General features: G+C 39.5%; 1 protein-coding gene and 1 long non-coding RNA gene across 3 annotated transcripts in view; one reads left to right on the forward strand and one right to left on the reverse strand.

The window, feature by feature from the left end:
• The window catches only part of LOC117230665 (protein roadkill), a 126438-nt gene that overhangs the window by 19101 nt on the left and 81524 nt on the right, over positions 1–25813 (forward strand). The window lies entirely within an intron of this gene.
• LOC117230676 lies at positions 15831–24177 on the reverse strand. 2 transcript variants are annotated; one of them, XR_004492818.1, is made up of 3 exons: positions 23500–24177; positions 22693–22908; positions 15831–16438 (listed from the first exon to the last, which is right to left on the reverse strand). It is a non-coding gene; the product is annotated as an uncharacterized LOC117230676 (long non-coding RNA). The 2 variants fall into 2 exon arrangements; XR_004492817.1 differs by lacking the exon at positions 15831–16438 and adding an exon at positions 21555–21917 and having other exon boundaries at positions 23500–24174.

Raw genomic sequence — 25813 nt, forward strand, 5'->3', positions numbered from 1 at the left:
GTGCTCTAAAGGACACGTCGCTTGGCTCGTGTTCCTTCTGTTGGCTAAAATGGCTGGAAGCTGTATACACCGAAGAATATTCTTCAGTGGAGATCTTTTGTTCAACAACTTGTGCTCTTATCGACCCTACTTACTACCTTCTTTATGTGGCTATCCTAAACAAATTTTGAAAACAATCTTTATTCCTTTTCTCGGTTATCGTTACATTCATCGCTAATTTAGAGAGTTATTAAAAAAATTTCATCATTCCATATTCTAGCGATTTCGAAGGAAATTTAATCCTTGAATATTTTTTTTTGAATAAAAGATGACAAACACGTGGTTTAAACACGATTTCACAATACGTCATTGATAAATATCTTAGGATTTACACAGATTTCTTGAAAGCCTGGAACACTAGAAAAATTAAGAAGATAAAATCGTTCACGGAAGATTAATTAGAAAAGCGTGCACGATATATAACATTCCGAGGAGAACGTAACCAGAGCAAAATGTTGAAGTGATCTCGAATGGAGAATTTCGACATTATTCCCGATATCGTGGATCATGCTAATTTTAGTTGCAAAAACGAAGGATTGTTCGGCTCGAACTAAAGGAACTCGATTCTCTGGCGCGTTCACCAGCGCGGTTCACGCTGTGACCAACATGACTGGTGAAGGTTTATCTGCTGATCTGTTTTGGAATAACTGTTGCTATTCTACTTATCCTCGCCGGTTTCACGATCGTGGCTTTCCTTCTGTTCTACATTAACCGCCTCTGAATACTTCATTGTACGAGATGGTTTTTCTGGCGGCGCGCATCTACCGAGAGATAATGTTGCTTCGCTATGAAGTCGCTGTGTAATCGTACGGATTCATACGCTCTCATAACCCATTCGTATGCCAATTCTTTTTCAATTCGTAAACCAGTGTACATTTTCTTTCAATCACATACATCGTAATTTCTTTATTATGTATTTGGCTAAGCGTTAATTGGTAAGGTCTCTGTAGTACCGTGTTAAATAATATCTAAATCCGAGGTTGGTCTGTAGAATTAAAACTGAAGGTTAAAAACTATAATTGGATGTGATAGCGTGAGTCGATGAGTTGTTGTATTGCAAGATCCAACCAACATTTTCCTCTCGTACTTTATTAATCCAGTCTTCGATAAATTCTCAAATAACCAGTGAATCTCAGCAGCAATAGCCTAACCAATATATTTTGCCAATCGACTACCACGCTATAAGATATCGGACATAAAACTCGTCCAACAAAAGATATCGCCCACCTCCATGAAATCTCTCTAGAATCGTCAATAGACCTTATTTTCTCGAGTCGCTCCCCTTCGTCTTTCACCCTTGAGGCAGTATCCTGTTATAAGATATAGTTTAGGCCATCTTCGGCTTTTTTCTACAAATAACCTACGCGATAGTTTCCCCATCGATCGGATATAACAGTTTTGGATATAAGCTGAAAGTAAAGTCGTGGAAAGGGAATAAAAATTCAGACTTCTCTCGAAGATGAGTCGCCCGTAACGGGCGAAACTCCAATTATTTAACTCTTTCACAAGTACATATTTAGAAATTTTGAGGGATTCTCAGAACCGTGTACAGAATTATCTTACGATATTGATATTCGTATTAATACGTAGATAGTCGATATTGTATGATCTAAAAAAGAACAGACGCTCAGCTACAGCCATCTTGTCCTCGTAAGTGTTAAATCTTCTCATTCAGCTTCGTCGATCGAGCGTGTACCAATGCGTTCATAGAACAAGAGATGAGTTCAAGGAAAAGTGGTGAACGCTTTGGGAAGAAGGATATCCTTGCTGGAAAGCTGGAAAGTACAGTGTGACCGAACGTTACCGGTGCGATGGCGTGCGAATGGTTCCGCGCAAACCACGTCCGCGTTATCACTGCGAAGAGACACCGATGTTACGGCACCGACAAAATTTGATGGAACTCGATATCAGCTCGCACGTAACCTCGAAAACGGAGGCGTGCCTGTATAGCCAAGCCTGTCACGAGTCACGAGTAGAGGGGGAGAGCACGTTACACATATTTGAGGTCAGGAGATATAAATAAATGCTAATATCAACAGGCGCTGGCCAGTTTGATATCCAAACCAAAGCCTCGTTTCGTTCGCCGCTGCGCGCTGGCCTTTCTGTACACCTCTATTGAGCACAGGTCACCGTCCAATTCAGATAACGCCGATAGGAAACGTTTCATCTAGGATTTATAAAACGCGCGCGCCGCCCGCGACTCCCGACGCCAAGCCTAATGCGATCCATCGCTGCCACTGTACCGATATGTTCTGATAAAACGCGAGAACAAGTATAGGCGCATTAAGCACGCGTATGTAATGCACAGACCAAAGGCTTTTGATAGTACATAGAGGGATTTTACTTTGGTTTGCACGCGGGCTGCTTCTTTGATCCAATTTTTGCTATCTTTGATTTCATAGTTTTCAAAGTTTTATACCTTTGGATTTTTAAATTTTCAAATTCCCAACTCTTTATATTTTCAAATTTCAAATGCAATATTCAAGTATTCATATCTTTCGATTTTTGTACTTTTCGATCTTCGCATCTTTAAGGTTTAAACATTCAAAGTCTCAAATTTTCGAATCTTCAGATTTCGAAATCCTTCAACCTTCGGGTCTTTGATTCTTAACTTTTCAAACGATCTTTCTCTAATTTCCGAGTTCGAAACGGATCGCGAAAGTATTCGAATTTACATTTTCAGTGTTCTGTATATTTCCATGTTCTCCAATTTCCTAATTGCTGTATCTCGCAATTTTGGAACGAAACTTCTCTCGTTTCAATTACTTTGCTTCGCGAACATCAGATCTACTTCACGCTAATGCGACATTCTGTTAGCATTCTGAACCTTATCGTTTTCTGAAACTGCAACTTCTCCGAAAGAAGATTAATATCATAGGAAGTAACATTTGTCTTCTTTCTATTTGTAAAGAAACATCAAATTCTGTCGAAAATATCACAATACGATAAACAATTTTAATAAATAAAAGCGTGACTGTTGGAATCTGGAAAGTGTCATTATTCTGCTTATTCTGCGTACAAATTAGCTTCGTAATTTATTAATATACAAAATATGACAATGCAGTGACTAAGTAAGTATAGGCTAATTAATTAACAAATAACGAATTGATACAATAAACGTTACAGAAATGTATTATTGAATACAATTTCATTAATATTATAATCTGATTAAGGTAAACCGTGTCAGTTTGTGAAAGCATTCTATTATGAATGAAAAGAATTAAAAAGTTCTCTTCCTGAAATAACGTTTAAATTTCCTTTGTAATATTTTTCAACATTTTTCCCCTATATTCTACTTTCGTTCCCTTTGTGAGAGAATCTCTCGGATTCTCTGAAAATTTGGTTAAAAACATTTACATCATCCAAACGCTGTTAATTTTGACAGAGCAATTCCAGCGTTTGATACGTTTTACTTTGAAATTTATTAAGTTTCATACAGAAAATCGCGGTCATCTGTTCCACTTTCAGTTATGACACGTCAGCAAATCTTATTACCCAAAAACCTAAATAAACGCATCAGCTACTCAACATAAGATGATGAAATTGACGTAGGTGTAACGAGATTAAACGTGTGTACTTTTCAAGAACATTAACATAGCTACATAAACGAACGTATGCTATCACTTATTAAATATATGAGTGCTTTGCTGGATTTTTAGCAACATCGCTAGATATACGAACGTTGACTGCATACTGAGATACACCTTGTAAATGAATCTTTCAACGGCTAACTTTTTCTAAACTTCTCATTTTCATAATTGGTACTTAACGTCTGAAAGAGACAAAATTTCCCATTAGACTGTGGATACGCATGCAGATTTAAACTTTATGAGTACGATTAAAGAAATAGATTAAGCTAAGATTTGTTTCACTCTACATTTCATTTTACTTTGTGTATTTTATACTTTAGATATTGTATATTGAACACAATCAAGTCAATCACAATAGATAACACATTGAATAAACATTTTATATTTTTATTATTTTTATACGTATATCGTTAATATATTTTTGGTGGTATATGCGCTCTGTGTATTTTTGTATCTCCGAAACTCCCATAAGAGCATAAAAGTCCGCAGCTCAGTTATTACCACGAATTTATTTATCTCAAGGAGAAAAGATAAATCAGCGAATTCACGCAGACGAAAAAATCAATTATCCAAAAACATTAAGTCCCCACCGATACGCTTTTGCACGATCGATTCCCTGGGTCGAAGCGGCTCGGGGCAATTTTGCCTGGTCTCCTGAATCGGTCGATCCATTTTCCATCGACGTTAAACTGCAGCTTCTCTCTCTCACTCTCTCTCTCTCTTCTCTCTCGAGGCCTCGTCTCCCTTTCCGGAGTAAATGTAACTGGCTACGTTGCATATTACACCTGTAATGTCGGTCGCGGCGGCTCGGTATCGAGAGAGCCCACATGCCCACTCGCCAGGAGAGAATTACACACGGCCGTATGTGTGACGACTTATCTACGTAACCTACTCCACTTGTAACTGTTTGCGAGAGAACACTTCCTCATTACACGCGAACGCGCCCAGCGTGTTTTCTATCGATCGGTCCGTGCTAGCCGGGCTAGCTCCGCTTCCTCTTCGTATTTCATCTTCCTCCCGGCGGCCCTCCCTCGATTTTTCCTCTCTTTATCCTTCGCTCTTCTTACACAGGCTGCCACGTGACGAGAAAATCGGCGAAGAAGAAGCGACTCTGCACGATAAAATAGATTCAGCTCTGTGAAACTTTTGAGAAAACGGGTTTGACCGATTGATGAGATCGAGATAGTGGTGAACGATGACTGAGTCTTATAAAATTGATAACGATGTGTTATTTCGTTGGATTGTTGGGAAAGTTTATAGCGAGAGAAAAGAAGGAGAAAAAACAAAGGAGGAGGGAGAAAAATGAAATGACGACAAGGAAAGAAAGGATGAGAAAGAAAGAATAAACGGAGAGAGAAAAGGAAAGAAAGAATGGAGAGAAGAAACGATATACAAAGGGGATGAAGCAGTTGAGAGAAGGAAAGAGAAAGGTTCAAAGTTCAGAGTTCAAAGTATGTACCTACATGATGTAATCTTTTGTCATGGTACTCGCCTTTAACTTTTGGTCGTGTAACCTCGCGGGAGCAAAGTGAGAAAACGGCTTTTCTTCTTTCCTTGTTTTGTCTACGAATCGTTGCGGCTATTCGTGAGATCGTTGATAAATTTTTAATTGCGCCCCAACAGTGCGAAGAACAATTTCAATCGATGCGACGTGCAAACACTTGGCTTACGTGTTGTTCTGCTCCTTGAATATGCGTGTGTTACAGGCAGACCTTGCACACAGTTGGTACAGTGTACGATCTGATCGATCTGTTGTTCTGTCCCTGACCTAAGAGCGTATCTAAGTCTAGTTTTATGGGAATTGAAGTTCTAATTTACTAGCACATTTTTAGCTCTCTATTTGTATGGTACATGTATATAGACATGTATGTAGAATGTGTTTATATCGTACAAACCCCGAGTTTTTTAACGCAATCGAAGCATAGCAAATCCAGTACTCTTTTGCAAAGAAAAGTTATGAATTTCAGGAAAAGAAGACTGTATATATATAAATATAATTTTCCTCTTTTTCCTTTCCCATTTACATACATGGAAATAATTTACTCATCAATGTCGCTTCCTGAGGACGAGAAAGGAAATCATCAAGTCTTTCCACGAGTAATGTTTATTAATCATTCCACTATTCGAGAAGTTGAAATGATAAACGACGGACTATTCGCTTTTTACGAACAACTGATTTTTTCCAGTCACGGTCTAATGACCAGATTGAATCATTGATTACGATCAATATCTTGCACTAGCCTAAAAAGTTATAATAAATTATTCTTGTATTTTCATCTTTTCTCAACATACTCGCTGCGAAATTTCTAAAAAGATTCGTCTTTTACTCTTTTTGGCACTTACATTGTTTACCGTTTCAACTGTTCGTTCCTAAAACAAAATCCAGAGAGGGAGAAAAGTTGGGTTCGTTTTCACCCCGGACGCGCTACCATTGAATTCAAACCAGTCCAATGTTTTTCGTCGGTGTCCGCTCGAAAATTCGGAAAGTAGGTTCCGTTTCTGTTTAATTAAGCCGGGAGTACGTTCTAAAACGATAATTCACTGTGTCGCGGGCCACAGGGTATCAGGCGAAAGAGTTTCTCTCGTAAACGGGGTTACTGTTCGTTTGTGTGCATACGCGAGCACAACGACACAGTCGCGAAATGTAGTTCATTTAATTACGAGCGACTCTCCAGTGCGCAAAATCTACAGGATTTTAAATCGTTGCTCGAGGGGGGCGTCCTTTTTTTTTAAACGGAAGCATTTTAGAGGTTCTTGTTAATCTTTAGACACCGAGAATATCGTTTCTTTTTCTACCCAGCGCGAGATCGTAAAAGTGTCGTAAAAGTCGTGTTAGGAATGCCGTTTTAGTATTCTAATTACCCATATTTTAAGACTCTGCATTCTTCTGAAGTGTAAATTGAAATCTTAACAAGTGGAAAAAGCTACGTTTCGTGCTTAATACTGGCAAGCTACTGTGGGCTTACATTTTTTTTATAAAAGTCTTATATAGAAACCCCTCGTACATTTCGTTATAGGAGTGCATTTAAATTTAATAAAACATTCAATGCTTATCACAAACTGTATGACTTTTCTTTGTATAAATTGATTTTTTGACTCAATCTCTGGTAGCAGTATTTTAATGAAAATGGTACTTTAAACTATCTTCGGAATATAAAGAGTTAAATCTTTAATAACTAAATGAATCACAGAAATTTTGATAGAACTATTCAGAATTTTCACGCAGACTGCTAATTTTGTGGCCACTTTTTAAACCACCTCGCTACCAGTTCGAAACGAGAAGAACCTTCGTGTCAAGAAAACGTCTCCGAATCGCAACAAGTTAAGGTCATAGTCAGAGGCCTAAGGTCAGATAGAATTTAAAACGATTCTTCAGGATTTTCGTGTAATCCATAAATTTGTGGTGTTGCTTCGTTACAAATTCAAATGGGGGAAACCTGTTGGCATCCAACTGTAACAACGAAACGATTAGCCATCAGCACTAGGATCGTCGTGTTCTCGTCTAGGTCGGTCGATACGAGCGCGCGGCGATCGTAAGCGGTCGCTGGCTGGCAGGTAGGTTAACAGATTAATAGTTTGTGTATCTAGGAGGCAGCTTAACAACGAAACCAGGCCAGCATCGCTGGCATAAAGTTCGTCGATACCGCTACGCTGATCGAAAAAAGAAAAACCGGAGATCACGCTCGTGCGGACCTATCGGGATAATGAACACAGGTGACTTAATATAGAGGGAGAGGGAGAGAGAGAGAGAGTCCGTCTATGGTATAATAGAGAGGCAATTCCTGGCGTCTTCCGATAAATCATTCAGTAGCCTGATGCATCTGGTTGAACCTCCTTTGGAGAGGATCAGTGTCGGGAATGGAACGCCTGATTACTTGTTTTGATATTAATGATTACGGAAAAGTGACTCGTCGTGGGGGAATTGATGATGCAATGGGATTGATCAGCAGTGATTATAGGTCTTCCAGTGAAGTAATATCGTACGGTGTGTTAGGATCGACCAAGGAATTTTCTTCAAACTTGTCAAATGTCAAAACCGGCGGAGGGCTTTTAAATATGCAACGTCCGAGACGCTTTATTAAATTTTCAACGGCAATTAAATTCTCCAATTGTCGTTTCTCTATCGACAAGAACATTTTACTGACGTTGACCAATTACTTTGATACAAAAATTTAATCGGATAAATTTTCATCCTACGTATCTCGATTAACTGCAGGTTAAATAGAAAATAAAAATAAAAATCGTCAAATAAAATTGTAAACACACAAACAAAATCTGGCGACAGAACTTTCCAATCAACCAAATACATTCACCTTCCTTCAAATTGTACCATTTCGCTAAGACGTTGTACAAATGTAACCTACACACAGAGAAGTGTTTGCATGTCAGGTCGCACTAATAGGCGAAAAGTTGATCAGATCCCTGTCTATATGCGGCGACTATTCCTACATTCCTACCGGAACAAGAACAACCAGCTTACTACGATCAAACGCTTGCACCGTGTATACGACTGTGTGTATACGAACGTGAATCAGAGTGGGGAAGACTATCTTCATTCTGTTAGGTCCCTCCCACTGAGAGACGTTGCTCTCGATAGAACGAGAACGCAGGTGACGGGTCACCGGCAGGCTATTTACCTACTTTAACCTAACTCGCACCTACTTCACCCATCGTTGACCTAAAGTGGTTCTCTGCCTCTTCGTCCTTTTATCGTGTCCGCCCTGGCCGCGTGGGTGGCGGGACACCGAAACCGTCTTTCGTTAAACTTTCCGACTGCTCGCGTCCCGAACTGCCCGGAGGGATAGCTCGTTTCGTACGTTCGCGATAACTTTCCTGATACGGGATTGGTCGAGATTATTGGTGAACAAGAAACTATTGAGAGATAGATTACAGGGTAGGGAATCTTCTTCATCGTATAGTTGTTGGGTTTTGAGTTGAATGTTGGGAGAACGGTAGCGAGGAGTTTGGAAATTGTTCGGTGAGGATCGAAGACTTACTTCGACAAAGATTTTGGTTTAGTAAGGCAAAAGTTGAACTTTCTGAGGCAACTTTTTTTGGGCATGGGGGAACTGACGGATGGACTTCTGGGACTTTTCTTTAAGGAGCTAAAGATTGATGGATTATCGGACTTGGTGATATACTATTTTTCGAAATTCTCATTTTTCTGGGAAATGACTGAGGAATGACTGGGGAATGATATTTGGAGGCTTTTTTTTCGAGGAATCTAACTCAAATTTTATCATTCACAATTGGCAACTAGTTGTAAGTACTTTCAACTATAGACATAGTTGTCTCAAGCTTTGCATTAGAAACCGTTAACAATAATGTAATGCTTGTAATGATTACTAATAAATACTAGATATAATTAAAACTCAGTGATCACATTAGATGCTTGGTTATCCCAATGTACTTACTCGCGATGTTGCCATGTTGGTTCGTAGGATAATCGTAGGATCGGTTTCGTGCAAAGGTAGCGCGTCTCGGCAAAGCTATCGAAAAACTCGTCCTCTTTGAACGGCCACCTCGACCTGGCGCAATAATCAGCTTTAACCGGCTTCGGCGTGAAACGGATGAAATATCGACTAAATATAACCGGGGCCAGGAACCGGTGGAAAAGAGGGGCAACCAGACACGGTGGGAGCCTCGTGCCACAAATGTAGGACATCGCCTCGTCTTCGAAAAAGATATACGAACGGGAGAGGGACTGATTACGTTACTGTTAATGCTGTTCATTCTCTATGGCTACGATCAAACACGTCCGTTTATTCTCTCTTTACGTTCGGTGCCGTGTCGACACCCATACTCGCCTCGCGGAGCAATTTCAGTCTGTCGAGAAAGTTTCTGCATGTCTCATTTTTATCTCTTTCTTTCTTTATCCCCCCCCCCCCTCTCTCTCTTTTCGTAACGAATCTTCAACAGAGGTTACGAGTACGTCTCTGTGTCAAAAATATCGTTTAACACTAGCATTACCGATAACTTATACATATATATATTTGATTCATCACGCTTTCTCGCGATGCTCGTAGTAGGAGTGGTCGATACAATTTATGAATCAAAATAATAAGAGTCGCTATATACTGTATAAAATTACTGAAAGTGGACAGTTCCATCTTTTTGTTTACATTCGAATCTTTATACGTTTTTATTGACAATCGACATTTTGTATGGTATATTAGATATTGAAGGATTTTCGCGAGTAAATTATGTAAATACTCGTCGTCGGATTTGCAATTTCTCCCTTTCCATACTGTTATTTCGTTTTGGGAGGCACTTTCGCGTTGAATATTCAATCGTTCTCTGTTCGGCGGATATCGACGCGTTCGGCCTGAAAATGCGGATCTGAACGTCACGCTGAAAAACCCGGAGAGGAGCAGGCTTGGCTTCCTCCTACTAGGCGAAAGTGTTTTCCGGAGGTGAAAGCACCAGGGTCGAAACTTCGGCCTCTCGGTGTTAGCCGAGGCGCAAAGGTGAAATCAGAATAATTGGATACGGAAAACGATGCATTCAGTTTAGAATCGACTCACGATATCGTTCTATTTCGCGGCGATCTGACACTTCCCGATATTAGGTTTCTAATGATGCGATACATTTTTAAAATCTTATTGCCATCATAAATCATTTTGATTTATTCTCCAAGGGAAGATCATCCGTAGGTTGCATATATTTTATGAATTTATAGGAAATTCGAAGGTGCGTAAATGTGCAGAATATAAATGCAGCATGCAATCATTTTTAAAAAGTCAAAACAGAATACCTACTAGTTGTAGTATTTAATAGACGAAACAGTTCTCTGTTTTGCTTAGGCTAGTCATTAGTCGTTAAATTCTAAAAACTACTTCAGATTACTCCAACAGTTATGCAAGTTACTTCGAATATGAACTTTGTATGAATATGAGCTTCCATAGTATCCAATGATATTAATGGTAACTTTCATTTCTTCCCAATATTTGAATAAATAACATTTCAGTGGAAGAGGTGTTAGTCTTTCCAATTCTCTTCCTTCTAATTACTGCAATCTTTAACGTTTTGCAATACCCTGTGTATAATATTAGTAACGATTCAACCGAGTGGCCACCGCGTTACGACACGAGGGCAGGGCCCTCGAAACGTCGCCGACGATCCCGAGAACTAGTTCAATTAGAGAAAACCGCGGAAAAGGAGATATCTCTCTACCTCGGCGCATCGAGGTATGAGGGTTTCGGGGGCAACCCATCGTCGTCGTCGGCCCGTAAAAGAGCGGCAGCTCGTGAAACCGGCGACCTTCTCTCGTCCAGTCGAAACTTCTCCGCGATAGGAATCTTCTCTCTCTCTTGGCCACGACCCACCAATGGTTACGCCCCTGGGCCACTTCGACGATATTCCCAGCCATTTCGCGCCAGCTGCGCTCTACTCCGTATCTTGCCGCGTTTTTCGTCCCTTTTTCAACCGCGGGAATTTCGAAATTTATGCTCAAGAAGGTTACACGTTCTCTTTTCTTCTTCGTTCGAGTTCTGTTCATCTCTGGGAGAAATCTCGGCAGCTTTCGGTGCTTTTACTAGAGTCTTCTGGTAGTCAATGTTTTTAACGCTACGATCCTGTGAATTTCGTCCTATCTAGAGCATTACTGTTAATCTTTAATTGCAAGTATTCGTATCTTTGACATTAATATTCTTCTACAGTTTCTGATTAAATTAATCTTAATCATCGCGGTGAAACCTTTCAAACGGATAATATACGGTGACTCACGAACACTCCTAGAAACTTTTTATGTGTACATTATACGAAACGTTTTGAAATCTCATTAGCACTGTAGACACGGCTATCGTGATTACGTTTGTCTTTCGAACGGATCTGAAAATATATATAGAAGTTACAAGATATTTATTGGAAGCGTACACTTCCCGAAGATCACCGAAGTATTTGAGCAATTAATTATTCGTTATATTAATAGACAACAATATTTAGTGAGACCATCTATAGCACTATAATTGTATGTTTAAGACTACTGTTCACGCTTTATACATACTAATCTTTCACTAAGTGTATGTTTGCAATGTTGTCGTGTAATTTCTATATACATTTTCGGGTTGGTTTTAAGTTTTACTATCATTGTCACGATAAACGTATATCATTACAGTATAGACGAAATGTCAAAAACGCATATAATACACAAGTATATGTTCATAAAAGAATTGTGTGATAGGTATATGAATACTTTCGTGTGCCACTGTATGTAATAACTTAGTAAATTTCGAATGAATGAAAATATTATATTATGCTAGCATATTTCCCCTAACATAAATCAAGTTCCAAAGACGGAAAAAGCAAACTCGGGAGCTCGTTCTTGTCTAACTTCTGCTCGTTCTTCATCCTCTAGCTCGTATATTTATTCTTTACAACGGACACGAAGCAAATTCGAACAGACTGGAAAAAAGAAGGCGTCGAGTCGAAGTTGTTCGACGATGCTAACACGCCAGCTGTTAAGTGTTTTACTTGGTGCATTTCTGTATCGTACTCGGATAAATCTGGCCAGATCTTTCGTGAACGAAGAGATTTACGCTTGGACGCGTATAAAAAGATCCCCTCGAGCTTCTTCGATGAAAAGCGTGTTTAGAGGTAGAAAGAAGTGGAGCCGAAGTTACAAAGGCCTTTTGCTTTCTTTGGGGTTTGTATGGCGCTTTTACGAACTTTTGGAACTGGTCTTAATCCTGTCAAGATGGTGTTCAGAGGATATTATTTTATTGTTCTACTTTGATAAAAGAATAATTCTTTATTTAACGGTCGTCTTTACTTTTGCGTATTATTAATTAGAATTTATTTGTTAAAATTGTCTTAAGTCTTCGAACGTTTAAGGAATGACTCGGTTGATGATTAATTTTTCATGGAACTTCCTCATTTATTTGTAAAGACTCGTATTAATCCGTATTTTCGACGATTCGCGTATTGTTGTCAGAAATCTATAAAATTCAGAATGCAGATACTCATGAGCGGTGGCGTACGTAGTCGGCCACGAGGGTAATCCTGTTCCTCGAGCTGAAAGGAGCCGTGTTTAGCACATCGCGCCAGTAAATTTTGGTTGGTCTCGTTTTTCTCTCGTGCGCTTTCGCGGATCAACAGAGAATTCAGATACGATCAGTCGGGAGGGAAGAAAGGAAAAAGAAACAGAAAAGGCGATGACTATTCTTATTTCGATCTGTTAATCGGCGATAACGCGTCAACAGAGATAGCGCGTCACGCGTAACAATAGAAAGAAAAAGGTGGATACAGGGAGAGAGTGGATCACTCGCGTGCGTTCTTCATTCCCCGACTCTCGACTGTCCCATTTCATCCCGATTTCTATCAAGATTACTTTGTCATGATCCTCCTTTAATCATTACCATATCGAAACATGCGATTGGAAATACGACAACAATGATTTTCATTCGTAGCTTTACTGTTACTCGTACAGCTTTGTCATATAGGGTGGTTTTAAATTAATCATTGATCTATTAGACAATGTAGCATTCGCTATAACGCGTGTAAATCGGCATTCTGTTGTCTGTATATAACTTATTAAGAATCGTGTTGCATTTAGTCGATGATAAATGCTCTTCGAAACTGACGCTCGGAGTTGCGGAGGCTGGATCAGTTCCAACGTGCTTTCTAAGTGACATTTACTTACACATTGTATCGATAATGATATTGCATTTATCTCTGTCATTTATTTTCCTCTGGAGAGAACGATTTATGAAAATGTCCCCGTACATAAACGGTCAAATTTTGAACCAAATATCATAACTGTCCAAATCACAAAACATTTGATCAGGAGTGTATATATCCTCTAATTTTGCTCGATCTTCTCTCTTCTTCTCTCGCTCTCCAGTAAGTAAAGTCCATGGAGCCAACGGGAGAGACTTCTAACCGTGCGTCGCGTTGCGTGGGTGAGAGAAAAAGGACTCGCGAGAGCACCGAATGGTCCGCGTGGAACGGTGCTCGGTTCTGATTGTGAGCGGGCCGATCGGGCCGACGCGACGAGTCAGACGTGCCGAGGCTATGACCGCGTTTCTTGGTGGGCTAAGTGGCACGCGCCTACCTGCCCTCTCTTACCTTCTTCCCCGTCTCCTTCTCCACTCCCGTAATCCACACTCCCACTCTTCGGTGCTCGTTTGCCACCTCCCGATCAAATAGGCCGCACTCGATACATTCTGTCGTCTCGGTAGCGTCCACGGAACCACGTTTCTACGTTGATATCGCGCCGCCTTTTTTTGCCTCCGCTTCCGCCACGTTCGCGCCCACGTGGATCGTCACTTTCCCTGTTTCGCGGTCCCCGGAAGTGTCGCTCAGACCACGGCTTCTCTTCCCAACCGACGCACCGGTTTCTGCGTCTCTAACACTTGGACCGATCGTACGCTTCGCCTCGATAATTCGTATATTTCTCTTTTTTTTTCATTTTTTACTTTGGATTTCTGATGTTTATATGATACAAGGAAGTTATAAATTAAGCTGTGTAATAGTAGTATTTGTTGATGCTTGTGGGATATAAAGAGATTTGTATATCATGTTATGTCCTAGAGCCGCGCAGAATAAAGAGAGTGAAGATTTACGATTGGACTGCGGACTTTTATGCAAATTTTTACGAAATTAGTCAGAAGTTAAGAAGTAAGGCCTCGGGAAAAGATTGTGTTTCCTACGAAGCATTGCATAAATCAATTTGAATATTTTATATATTCTTTCATATTATGTGCATTCGGTGTAACTTTACAGTTTCAGATTTCCTACAGATTCGTGAAAATCCGCAGTTTGTTTATTACGTATACGATTAATGGTATCTCACTTCTCAGTACAAAAACTTTTCGATATTAATACTCCATGGGGAAATATATTTTCTCGCATCTCGTGCAAATTTTACAAATATTTTACATATGTAAATGTTTGTATTATTATACAACAGTTTGTTAATTCGAACATTTGAACCTTTTTTTGATAAAAGTAAAGATTGAAACTAAATAAACTTCTTACATCCTAACCCCAGATGTAACATCTGTTGGATAGTTTCAATGATTCCACGCCTGTGGTTTCTGCGTGCGTCGTGTCGATGTCAATATTGGCCCTTTGTTTTTTTTGCCTCCTCGTTGTCAGTCTAATTCAACACTTCGCGATCTGTATTATTTATTATTTATTTATTATCTGTATTTACCTATTTATTATATGTCTATATACCGGCTTACGCTATATTCACTATGTCATATCTTTCGTTCTTTCTGTATCACATATTATATTAGGCTGTCCAAAAAGTTTCTCTCCTTTTATAAGGAAATAATAGATGCACATTTTTTGTTTTATATTATTTTATCGAATTATTTACGATTCCCTTTTGTTCTATTGGAATATTTATCGTAAATACTATACGTAAATATATAATACTATATGCAAATATTATATTTACTGCAAAAATTGGTTATCTCGCGCAATAAATAAACATATAGAAACTTGTTAGGTTCTAGGATGTTGTTACATCCTCTAGGAATTTTCTACCGACGACAGGATTGAAAATTGACTATTTTCTATAAGTATGCCTCGTTTGTACAATCCTAGTTAGGATTTCATGCTTTTACCTGCCATATTTCTGTCAATCTCTTTGTCTGAGACACCTGAAACGCGATTACTTTGACTACTGACCGACTTCACGATCTCGCTATATCCTGACCCGTATCATAATCATTGGACGAAACCACGGGCGGTCGCGTATTTGCTCGTCACGCGAGATGAGGGAATCTCGATGGGTAATTGAATCCTCGCATGCCATCGTGACATGGAAGCCTGTCTTTAGAATTCTAGGTAAAAGGAGTTTGCGCGATTCCACTGAAACGTTCCAGCCAGTATTCTGGCATTCGGTATAGATTCTGCTGAGAAAAGTAGAATTGGGCGTGTAACAGTCGATTGGTATTTGCTCGGCTGTAGATGAATCCGGACACGGAAACTATGATGTTCTTTGCATAGTTGATTAGTTCTAGATATGGGACGAAAAATTTGATCCCAGGTTCGAAAGAATTTTAAACTGATTATGGTTCGATTTAGACAACGAATACTTTGATTAACGCTTAATTACTGATATCGCTGTTATGACAATTCCGCTGCTAAACTTTATATTATTTGATTATTATTACATCGCGGACATTTATGGATATTCATATTTTGCAAATACTTTAGACCTCGAAAAGGATGTACGCAAGAACCTGTATCTTGGGTATTTCAAACAATTTTGCATATTGTGTGCATTTTATAATCCGCAGTCTAATTATTATAATCTGGGCAGTTTGATCGATAATTATCTTATTACGTCATAATAGTATAATTTCAAATTCATTTATTACCCACTAAAGAGAAAATTCATACAATGAAAAAGAAAAGTATTACAGAGTCAGCCAAGAAGAAACATTAATTCTCGATTACGTGTTTACCGCGTCCCACTAAACGGACCGCGTTGTCTTATCAATGCGAGCGAAACGATACGGCCCAACTTCTTTAATTTTCCAGGATTTCGATAATGAAAACGGAGCATCCCCATGGCGTTGATGATTTACGAGCGATCTTGAAGCAGCCTCGATGGTATTTGCGAGTTATGCAAATACAGAGTGCGTCGTTTAGAAACAGGGTCGCATCGCTTGAGAAGATCTATCATTTTCTCTTTCTCTCTCTCTCTCTCTCTCTTTCCATTTTCTTCATCTCGCTCTTCTATCTTATCTTTCTAATGTCTTACTCCTCGCATTCCTCTCCTCTTCTGTCCTCCTTCGCCGTGCTCATTATCACGATTTTCCATTACCCTCGTTCGAATTTCCACGCTCGACGACCTGTGCGAGAGTCAGCAGTCAACTCCATGTTATACATTTTATCGTTATTAGCGTCGTGGTTTGCTAGGAAGGGCGTCTTTTTTCTTGTTATCTTTTGGTAGAATCAATTGATAAGAAGGAAGAGAATTTTTAAAGGATTTCAGTGGAATAACATTAAGTCGAATGATAAAATCATCCGAGTCTCATTAGAGCAGTTCTCTTACTCTTTGCAAGTTTCTGTTATACTTATTCGAGATTCTGTTATTCTTTGCAAGAATAGTAACTTTTCGAAAGTTATATTACCTTTTGTAACCATCGTATACTTCCATTCTTCGTTCTTCATTCTTCAGCTATCAGTGGAAATAGATTTCTACTTTTCAACGTACGTTTTGATTTACTTCGCTTGTTGGTTTGATTTTTATTCCATTTCAAGGAGACGCCAAAATTTACCTATCGTTCGTCCCGATCGATCTTATTGACCTTAACTTCATCTCGATTTTCCACTCGAAAGCAATGCACACACTGCGAATGTACATCGCGTAATCATTCGGCGGTTACGTCGCGAAACAACGACGATAGCGATTGAAGTAGAAGTAGAAGTACAAGTAGCAGTAGAAGAAATAGATAAATAAGACGGTTACAAACGATGGTAAACAAACAAAGGTAGACAACACCAAACAATGATAAATGGGAACAAACAAAGATAAATAATAAATGACAGCGTCAAACGACAGATACCGGTCGTTCGAGTTCAGCCGGTCGAACCAGAGTGCTTAGAAAGCCAACGTGAGCAAACCTGGTGTAATCCTATATTGCCGACACGGTTCAGGTTAGTCGCATTCGCCGTTCTCTAATGCAAGTAGGCGAATGCAACTAACCGGCTGGGAGAACTAGGCGAAATTAGAATGTTTGTCCGATTGCGTATTGCACCGTTGTACCAAACTCGAACACGAAGTTCGATTTTCTGAATATAGATAAAATCAAGGAATCTTCATCTTTCCTTTCGTTTACGTTTCCCTCTTTACGGCCGATAATTTCGCAAAAATCTTAAAGTAGCTTCGCGATAGACTGCGGTAAAATTGTGGCAAGACTAAGAATTTGAAGCTTTTCTTCGAATAAATTGTTTTTTATATAGTACACATTAGCGTTTGTTCGAACAAAAGTAAGGAATTCTCGTCAGAGCCGCAATTGGGCTGTCTATCCGATCTTGAACTTCACATAGAAAAATCGTCTTCAAGAAACGATAACTACGACGTGGTTTCAAAGGCGGTCAGAGGAAATTAAGTTTTCGAGAGGCGCGATTCTTCGAGTCGCGGCTCTTAGCTCTTTTACTCGGCGCGACGAGCAAATGGTTTCACTTTTAGGTCACCTTCGCGTAAGTACATTCAGATTTCACCATTTCTACCGACAGCTTCGGGTCCTTTCGCTCTCTCGAAACGCTCGATATTCTTCGTTCATACACTTAGATATCCTCGAGAGCCGGCTCAATGCCAGATTACCAGGCAGAAAATTGTTGGGAACCGAGTTAATTCGAGGATATTTGTCCTTCGGATAGCGTAAATTTGTTCTGATCTATCAACTGCGTTTTAAACAAATTACCTTAGTCGAGGGAACGAAACGTCGGACACTGATGTTTACAATAGTGACTATATTTCTTACGCAACAGTCGATATTGGAAACGATCAATCATGCGTTGTAAGAGCACACCCACGAGTTTATCTCGACGACCTAAGCCATAACAGTTCTGGTGAGACGTGCGTATATTTCTATCCTTATACCCGAGATAAGAAATTCTATTAAAATATTATAATTACGAATAGAGAACGGTAATGAAACCAACGTAGTCGAACAGATTTTATTGCTTGTGTTTCGTTTATTAAGCCTTTGTGACAGCGATAAACAATTATTTATTTCATCTGGATTATACTAAAACAGATTCTTTTATATTTTTGTATAATATGTTTCTGTCCAGTTACATTATAACGCTAAATATAATTTTTTTCATAGGTATGATGTATAGTTTATTAATTTAAAGACTCGGATAAATTTAATTTTTCAGGTTAAATTTATTAGATCTCTTGGTCGGTATTTGTTATATATTAATATAGCATCGATACACTTTCTTCGTCAATTAATTGTCAATGCTATACGCATAGGGTTTACCAGAGGTTTCTGGTTTTTGTCTGCGTGTTTTATGGGCAAAAGTGAGAGTAAAGTAAAAGCGAGGGAGTAAAAGTAAAAGTAAGACGAAAATGTCGTATGAGCGTAGGTTAGTGAGAGCTAAGCAATATACGAACATAAATAAACAGCTGTATAGTAGACGTAGTAGATAGCATGAACAAAAAATTGTAGTAAAAGTAGGAAATATGAAGGTCTTAAGTTGGTATGGCTTGTTATGAACGAGTTCTAGCAAAAATATGAAATGTGAAGGTCTCTTCGTTAATGAGCTGCCAACATTTTAAAACAAAATCCCGTTTTTCATTCCTTGAAAGTAGTTACCCTTTTTTAAGCAAATGGAAAGGCAATGAAAATGAAGACAGCATCGTTAAGACAGGATACGAAATGATTAGCAAACGACTCCATTAACAGGTTAGCATGTTACAACTTTTTTACACTCTCTCTAAATCCATATGTCTATGATAATGTGCTGGTACACCTCTACTTTACTAAAATGCAGACTCATGTTTTCTAAATTACTATGTTTGTAGAACATTAGTTATGCGATATATAAATTTTCAATGCGAACTTGCTAGCTATGGTCAGCATTTCAGTATCCATAAATCTTCAAATTTCTAAATTTTTTAATTTACGATGTTCCGAATTTGTTCATTTTCTAATCTCCAGATTCCAAAAATCTTTCATTTTCAAGCTTACGAGCGCCCAAATTTCTGGATTTTTAGATGTTAAACTTTCAAATATTTAAATTTTCACATTATGCGTGTTCCATGTACATCAGACGGACAAAGTCGAACCCAAGAAACCTACTTTCAACGAAACTGAAAGGCCTATTCTTTGCAATATTCCAGTGTTTGAAACGGGGTAACCTTTTCGCGTGTGCAACCCTTTCGCGATTCGAAAGGTTAACAAAACTCGAAAGAGAAAGAAATCCCAAGGCGTGACCGGTTTGCCGATCCAGCTGAGACCACTTCACCTTAAGGTCAGGCCGAATTTAAACGCGACGAACCTAGCCGGGAATGAATTTTTTAGCACGGCCCTGGAGATATATTTACAAATATGTAAACCGTGGACCTAAATGCCAGCGGCTTTCCCGGAGACCTGGCCTATCTGGTCTGGCCTAGCTCGCCACGTCGTTACGAAACTGCTCGTTAACGTAACTGTAACCGAGTAATCGTCGCTCGAATGTTGTCATCGCTCGTAAAAATATCTTCTGTCGAACATTGTGTTCCTAGAGTCGCGCGTAAGACACTAAAATCAGAATAATTTGATTAGACGCGTCAACAGCCTCTCAGAGGACAAATTCTGCTCGAAAAAATATAGAGTACAATATTTCGGAGAAAATCAAGTTCCTAATTCCAATAAATTCTAAATATATAGACTCTATGATATTTATGGAATTGTGACAAAGCAGACATCAGAGTATACAGTTTATTATTATTATTATTATCACCGGAGGAAACGTAATCTATTCTTAATCTCATTACTAATCCTACCGAGTATCGATAACAAATATAAGATTTGCGAAACAAATATGATTTTCAAAATTTATAGAATTACCAGTTGTGTTCGACTATTCGCTATTACAGTTCTCTATTTCATCGATAGAATGACGATCGATGGTTCAACAGGCTACAATTACGATCGTCATTAATGATTAATATGTAAAAACACGGCTACTTGTTATCCGACAGATCGTGGAGCCATGTACAAAAGACTCACTGTGACGAGACAGGACTTGGTCTCGGTCCACTTATCGCGGGGCGACGACGTCGCAAACGCATTCTACTTGCGATTTGGAGCAAGCGTACACCCCTCTTCAGAAGTATTAGATGTCTTAATCATAAGTATTGTATGAGACACCTGCCGGTCTCATACAGGTTCCGTAGATCAAGTACGATAATGGAGTCAGATTACGAACGAAAACGGTTATACGGTGCAGAATTTGTTCGTGTCGTATATCTTTCTGTTTGTTTCACGAGAATTTTGTTAAAATATAAAAAATTTCGTTTTGGACGTCAAGATAAAAATATCTACGGAAATTCATACAGAATTCATAACAATTTTTACGATCTGCAAATAGAGATTATCGCAAGTAATAAACGTCTTTATTCCATTTGTTCTTCGTTGGTTTTACGGCGAGTAACGATTCTCTTTGCGATTCGACGATTTATGTTTTCTGGGTAATTACACGGATAATAAGTTCATCATCTCTCATCATTGAGCAATGAAATTTCCAGAATTCGTGCAGTGTACACGTTTAACCTTTTAAACGTGGGCTTGGACACGACGACGAGTTAACTCGCCTTTTGTGAGAAATATTTCCGGAACGGCGCGCGAGATTAACCATTTAAATGCCTTGGGTAGCATTAAACATTTGCTGTTCGCACTTTTGCTCGAGTAATCCGCTCGTTATGTCGTTTCAACGTTTGCTCCGCGCTTTCTGCGAATGTCCCTCGTTTAATTTTCCTGCTAAAACTATATAACGAGCCGGAGAAATTTGTCTAAAAATTATACAAAATTTTCAAACAATATATATACATGTATATATATATCATAGCTGTGGTTAATTCTAATGTCAAATACAGTACAAAATCATTCGCGATCGAACGCGATAGTATCGACCAGTAACCTAATTCGTTCTCCAAAAATGTAGAACAGCCTCGCACAACAATACGGTTCCACGATCGTGCCGGTTTGCCAACAGACGCCTCGCTTTACGCAACAATCGATGTTGAAACGTGTAATCAGCAGTTCTTCTTTTTCTCTTTTCGCAGTCCTCATTACGGTCGATCAACAGAATCTCTAAGCGAACGATTTCTTACCCACTTTTCAGAATATTTATTTCCTTCGCCTTTTTACCACATTCCAACCCGCGTATCTTTCACACGCGTATTGACCTTAAAATCCATCCCAAAACAGGATAATCGAAATCGTTTCGTTCGTTTAGTCGAGAGACGATCTCATATAAATTTCTTTTCTTTTTCTTTCTGTTGCCGTTCGGTAATTATGCTCGTGCACGAATGGCCTATTTAATTCAATGAAACGAGCCATTGACGAGCCTATTCAGCCATACGACAACCACGAGGTCACGTAACACAACGGACCACACCCACACGCGGACGCACACCAGCGTGAATCACACCCATGTGGTCGCGTATACTTGCATGTACACAGAGAGTAGCTGGCACGCGTGATCGTACGATTAATTTGATTTTACGGCTGGTCGATCTCTCGATCGTATCGGGAGAGATGCTGCTGGCAATACGATTCTCTCACTGGTCGAGTTGGGATTTCGAATTCCATCGAAAAGTTGATCTCCATGCTATTTGTTATAGCGTGAAGTTCGAATATGGCTAATATTGCTCGTTAAATTTTATGTTAGTGTCACATCGAAGAAGAAGAAGAAATTTATTGTTAATCGTATATATCCGACGTTAAGCGAATTTATTGAGTAGACAATGAAAAGAGTTTTATTCGATAGATACACACTGCTCAACTTAATTAGAAGATCGCTACGAATAATTCTATTGAAGCAATCTAGCAAGTGAAAATAAAAGTCATGTGGACCGATAAATTAGCATATTATTCGTATGATACTGTAAAAAAAAAATAGTTTTAAGAGAATCGTCAAAAAATATATAAACACGAGAAGCGAGAATAAAAATCAAAGTGACACGAAAGAGATTCTCTGATAATTCCGTATGACGCAGTGATAAGTTAATAACAAATAATCTCTGTAATAATTTAACAATAGAATAAAATAGCAATCATGCAATTACTGCACTCAACCTGCCAAATTCGAATTCGTTTCACTTATCCGTGCTCCACTTGTTCGAGCGATTGCTAAACGTTTCAATGGATTTCCGCGTTTCTCAGCGAAAGCCTGTGAGAAAACACGTTGCGAAGTCGATCTTTTCCCATGGAAGCACCAGGGTCACGATTTTAAAATTTCCTTATCGATTTCTGATTTCTCAACGTTATCTGGCGTTTTGTTTACCGGGAAAGCAAAGTGAGAACACATGCGGTATGTATGGCATGGTAGAATTTCCATAAGACGAAAAATACGTAACGTTGCGAGTTATCCATTGCACACTTACCGACAAGTGGCCTCGATTCCTTCTTCTGTACTTTCTCGCTGGTTTTCTGCCCGAAACCGGGCAACAATGTTGCGACTGATTACTGAATCTCTCAGAAGCTCTCTCGTATCCTGCTCTGCTTGTTATGGATGTTGCAACGAGCTCATGTAGTTTGCTACGGAAGAGTAATCCTGTTTTCTCCTTTCATTTTGTACCTTTAAATTCGATGTTCGAACGCTTCGAATGAAAAATAAGTTTGGAATTAACGAAACAGAGATTATCGGTGAAATTAGCAATTAACTCTGAAGCAGAAATCAGGAAGATTATCAGATCAGCGTGAAGACGATATCGCGATCGCGTTTTTCCACTTCAAAGTGCTCGTTCATAAAGATTTCGTAACTCCTAAAACTATAGCAGCGAAGAAGCAGCGAATCAATTTTCGAAATTTAGAAAAATATTCAGACAATTAAATCTCGATACAAAGAAAAGATTTGCACAAGCCTATATTGTTGTATGTTGTTCTCCAAGATAAAAGAAATATCGCGAAAGGAAAACATTTCATAAAGCAAACGACGTTCCAGGAGGAAAGCAACTCAGCGAGTATTCTAAACAGTATGCCAAATACAGAATATACTCGAATATCAATAGAAAACAGTAAAATTCTGTCTTCTGTTTCTTCCATCTAAACCTACTACTTAGCAACGAAAAAGGCACTAGGCAACTACAGACGTAAACATCTTGTATACTTCTATAAAATTAACAAAATCCTTGCCGCGACATTTCCACCAGCAAATATGATGCACATTAAAGAAGTATACCTCGACGAACCTTCGTTACTCGATAACGAAGGAAGGAGTGTGTGGTTGGAAGTGCTTGTCACGCTGCAGCGTATTGGTGGCACGGCAGTAGCGATACTCGAGATGACGATGGTACCGTGGTACGTTACAGCGATGGGGTTATGCTCCTACTTACGAGGAACGACGAACGCGGTTAGCCTAGATCACAGTAAGACAGAGAGGGCAGCGACGGCTCGTGCGCGTGCACCAGAGCGAACAGAGCGAGCACAGGGTATAACGCCACGAAGGGGGCCACGCGATAAAATCCCGGCAAAGCAAGACACCTCGTGGAGAACACGATACGCTTTTCTGCAGCTGCTGAACGACCAGCCAACACAGCCAGCCAGTCGACTAACCGGCCGATTTCGCTCGCGTTGCAAAAGCTCCGTTTTTCTTGTGGGAACTCGAGTGCTGCCGCGTACCGAATACATGATCGTTACGTTCACGCTGTCATCGTGCAACGTAATCGGTCGGTGACGGTCCTCGTGATGACGACGTCGCGTTAAGTGGGGAGTTACGCTTCGAGAGAAACGCGATTAAGAAGCTACGTAGATTTTTCTTTTTATTTTGTTTCAAATTGTGCATAGACTACCATGGTCAACATGGATAGATTAGTATCCAAGATCGGTTTCATTGGGATTTTAAGCTTTAAGCTCGATGCCCGAGTATTTCGAATAACACAAGACTTGGAAATTAATCGGACGGAGGATAGAGAATTTTATAGTTAGAAGGTTTTAATTCTCGATTGGCGTCGCTGAGATTTTCATCGAGTTTAATGTTCGAATATTTTGAATATAGGAATATAAGCGATCTGATAGATAGCTGGTAGTTTGTGCATCCTGCTACAGCAAGATTTTTCGTTTTAGTTAGTTTTTAATTATCTTCAACAGTTTTTTCTTAACATATTTTACAGAAAATACGTGTTTGCTTTACCATTAATAAAAATCCGTTCCAAAGAAATTAAAAAATGAATTCGAACAATTCTCATCTCTCATTACGTCATCGCTCACTTTAGCTACAAAGGGCGATCTACAAAGATTTGATTTATTATTTTTTAATTTTCTTGAAATATCTGCGTGATGTTTCCAAAGGATCAAACAGAAATAAGGTTGTCACTAGGGTGATATTGATGAGGCTTAGGACGAAACGCGAGCACACGTGCATCGATGCACCGTCGAACAACTTTGTCAAGAGATGTTTTTCACGGAGGCTTCGGCTCGTGCAACCTACCTACCTACATAAACACGATGCTCCGCTTTGCTTCCCGTTCTCCTTACGAGCTCCTGCATTGCACCTCCTCGAGAAAATGAGAGAAAGAGAGGCAGCTGCCGGGCCTGAGGGGAGGAGAAGCTGGGTTGCAAAAAAAGGTCGAGAGTTGAGAGTAGGCAACCCAATTTTGTGACGCTCGCTTCTAGGTATTTCGATGTATCGCGCACGGGTCAAGGTCGGCCGAGATTTTTTACCAACGAAGTGTCAGTCGTTCTAAATGATTCCGACCACGGGGCCGACATCTCCCTGAGTCGCTTTCCGCGAATCCCATCGGAGATCTTCGCTAGCAAACTGCATTTCCCAACTGCGCCTATTAACATCTGCCAATTAACGAGATATCAAATTTCAATTGTCGCTAGTCAGTTCTGAATTCTCACTATCTAATTCTCATTATTTCTCACTAACGATATCTAGTCGAAGAGCGTGCAGAAAGGACATGATAAGTCCACTCGTGCTTGAATTCACAAACGTAGGTTTCTTAGAGATACGTGACGGATCTATGAAATTTGATAAACGATCAAATTAATATAGTAAATATTATTCAAATATGATATAAATAAAATATCTGATCTCACGGCCGAGTAAAAAGATAGTTTCAGTAAGATGGAATTATCGTGCGTATCGTTACAAAAGATTGCAAGAATCTAAGTTACGCACATTTAAAACTTAAATTACCATTTTCCAATTTCTCAGCGCCCGCTCTCAACCTCCCCGCTCTAGTCCTTCGACTTTCAGACTCCAACTTCGAGCACTGCAATTCCACCTCTGGTGGCATTCTCCCGAAGAGAATACCGTTCTCCATCTCCAGGACATGTTTACCCAAACTTATTATTCTAGAAGCTGCCCACGCCGCGCAGCCTCGTTCGCGCGACACGTTTCTTCGCTAACGAGCAATTTTCTCGAGAGATATTTTTCTCACACGAACAACGTCTCGTCTCGTTCGTTGGTTCACGAACCAAGCGAAAGTTTCTCGTTCGGCTCGGGACGTACGTCTCGCCGATAAGTCTTGGAATTAATTCGACGATATGCATCATCTG

The sequence above is a fragment of the Bombus vosnesenskii genome, unplaced genomic scaffold, assembly GCF_011952255.1.
Source record: "Bombus vosnesenskii isolate JDL3184/JDL3185 unplaced genomic scaffold, Bvos_JDL3184-5_v1.1 scf7180000013267, whole genome shotgun sequence".
NCBI lineage: Eukaryota > Metazoa > Arthropoda > Insecta > Hymenoptera > Apidae > Bombus > Bombus vosnesenskii.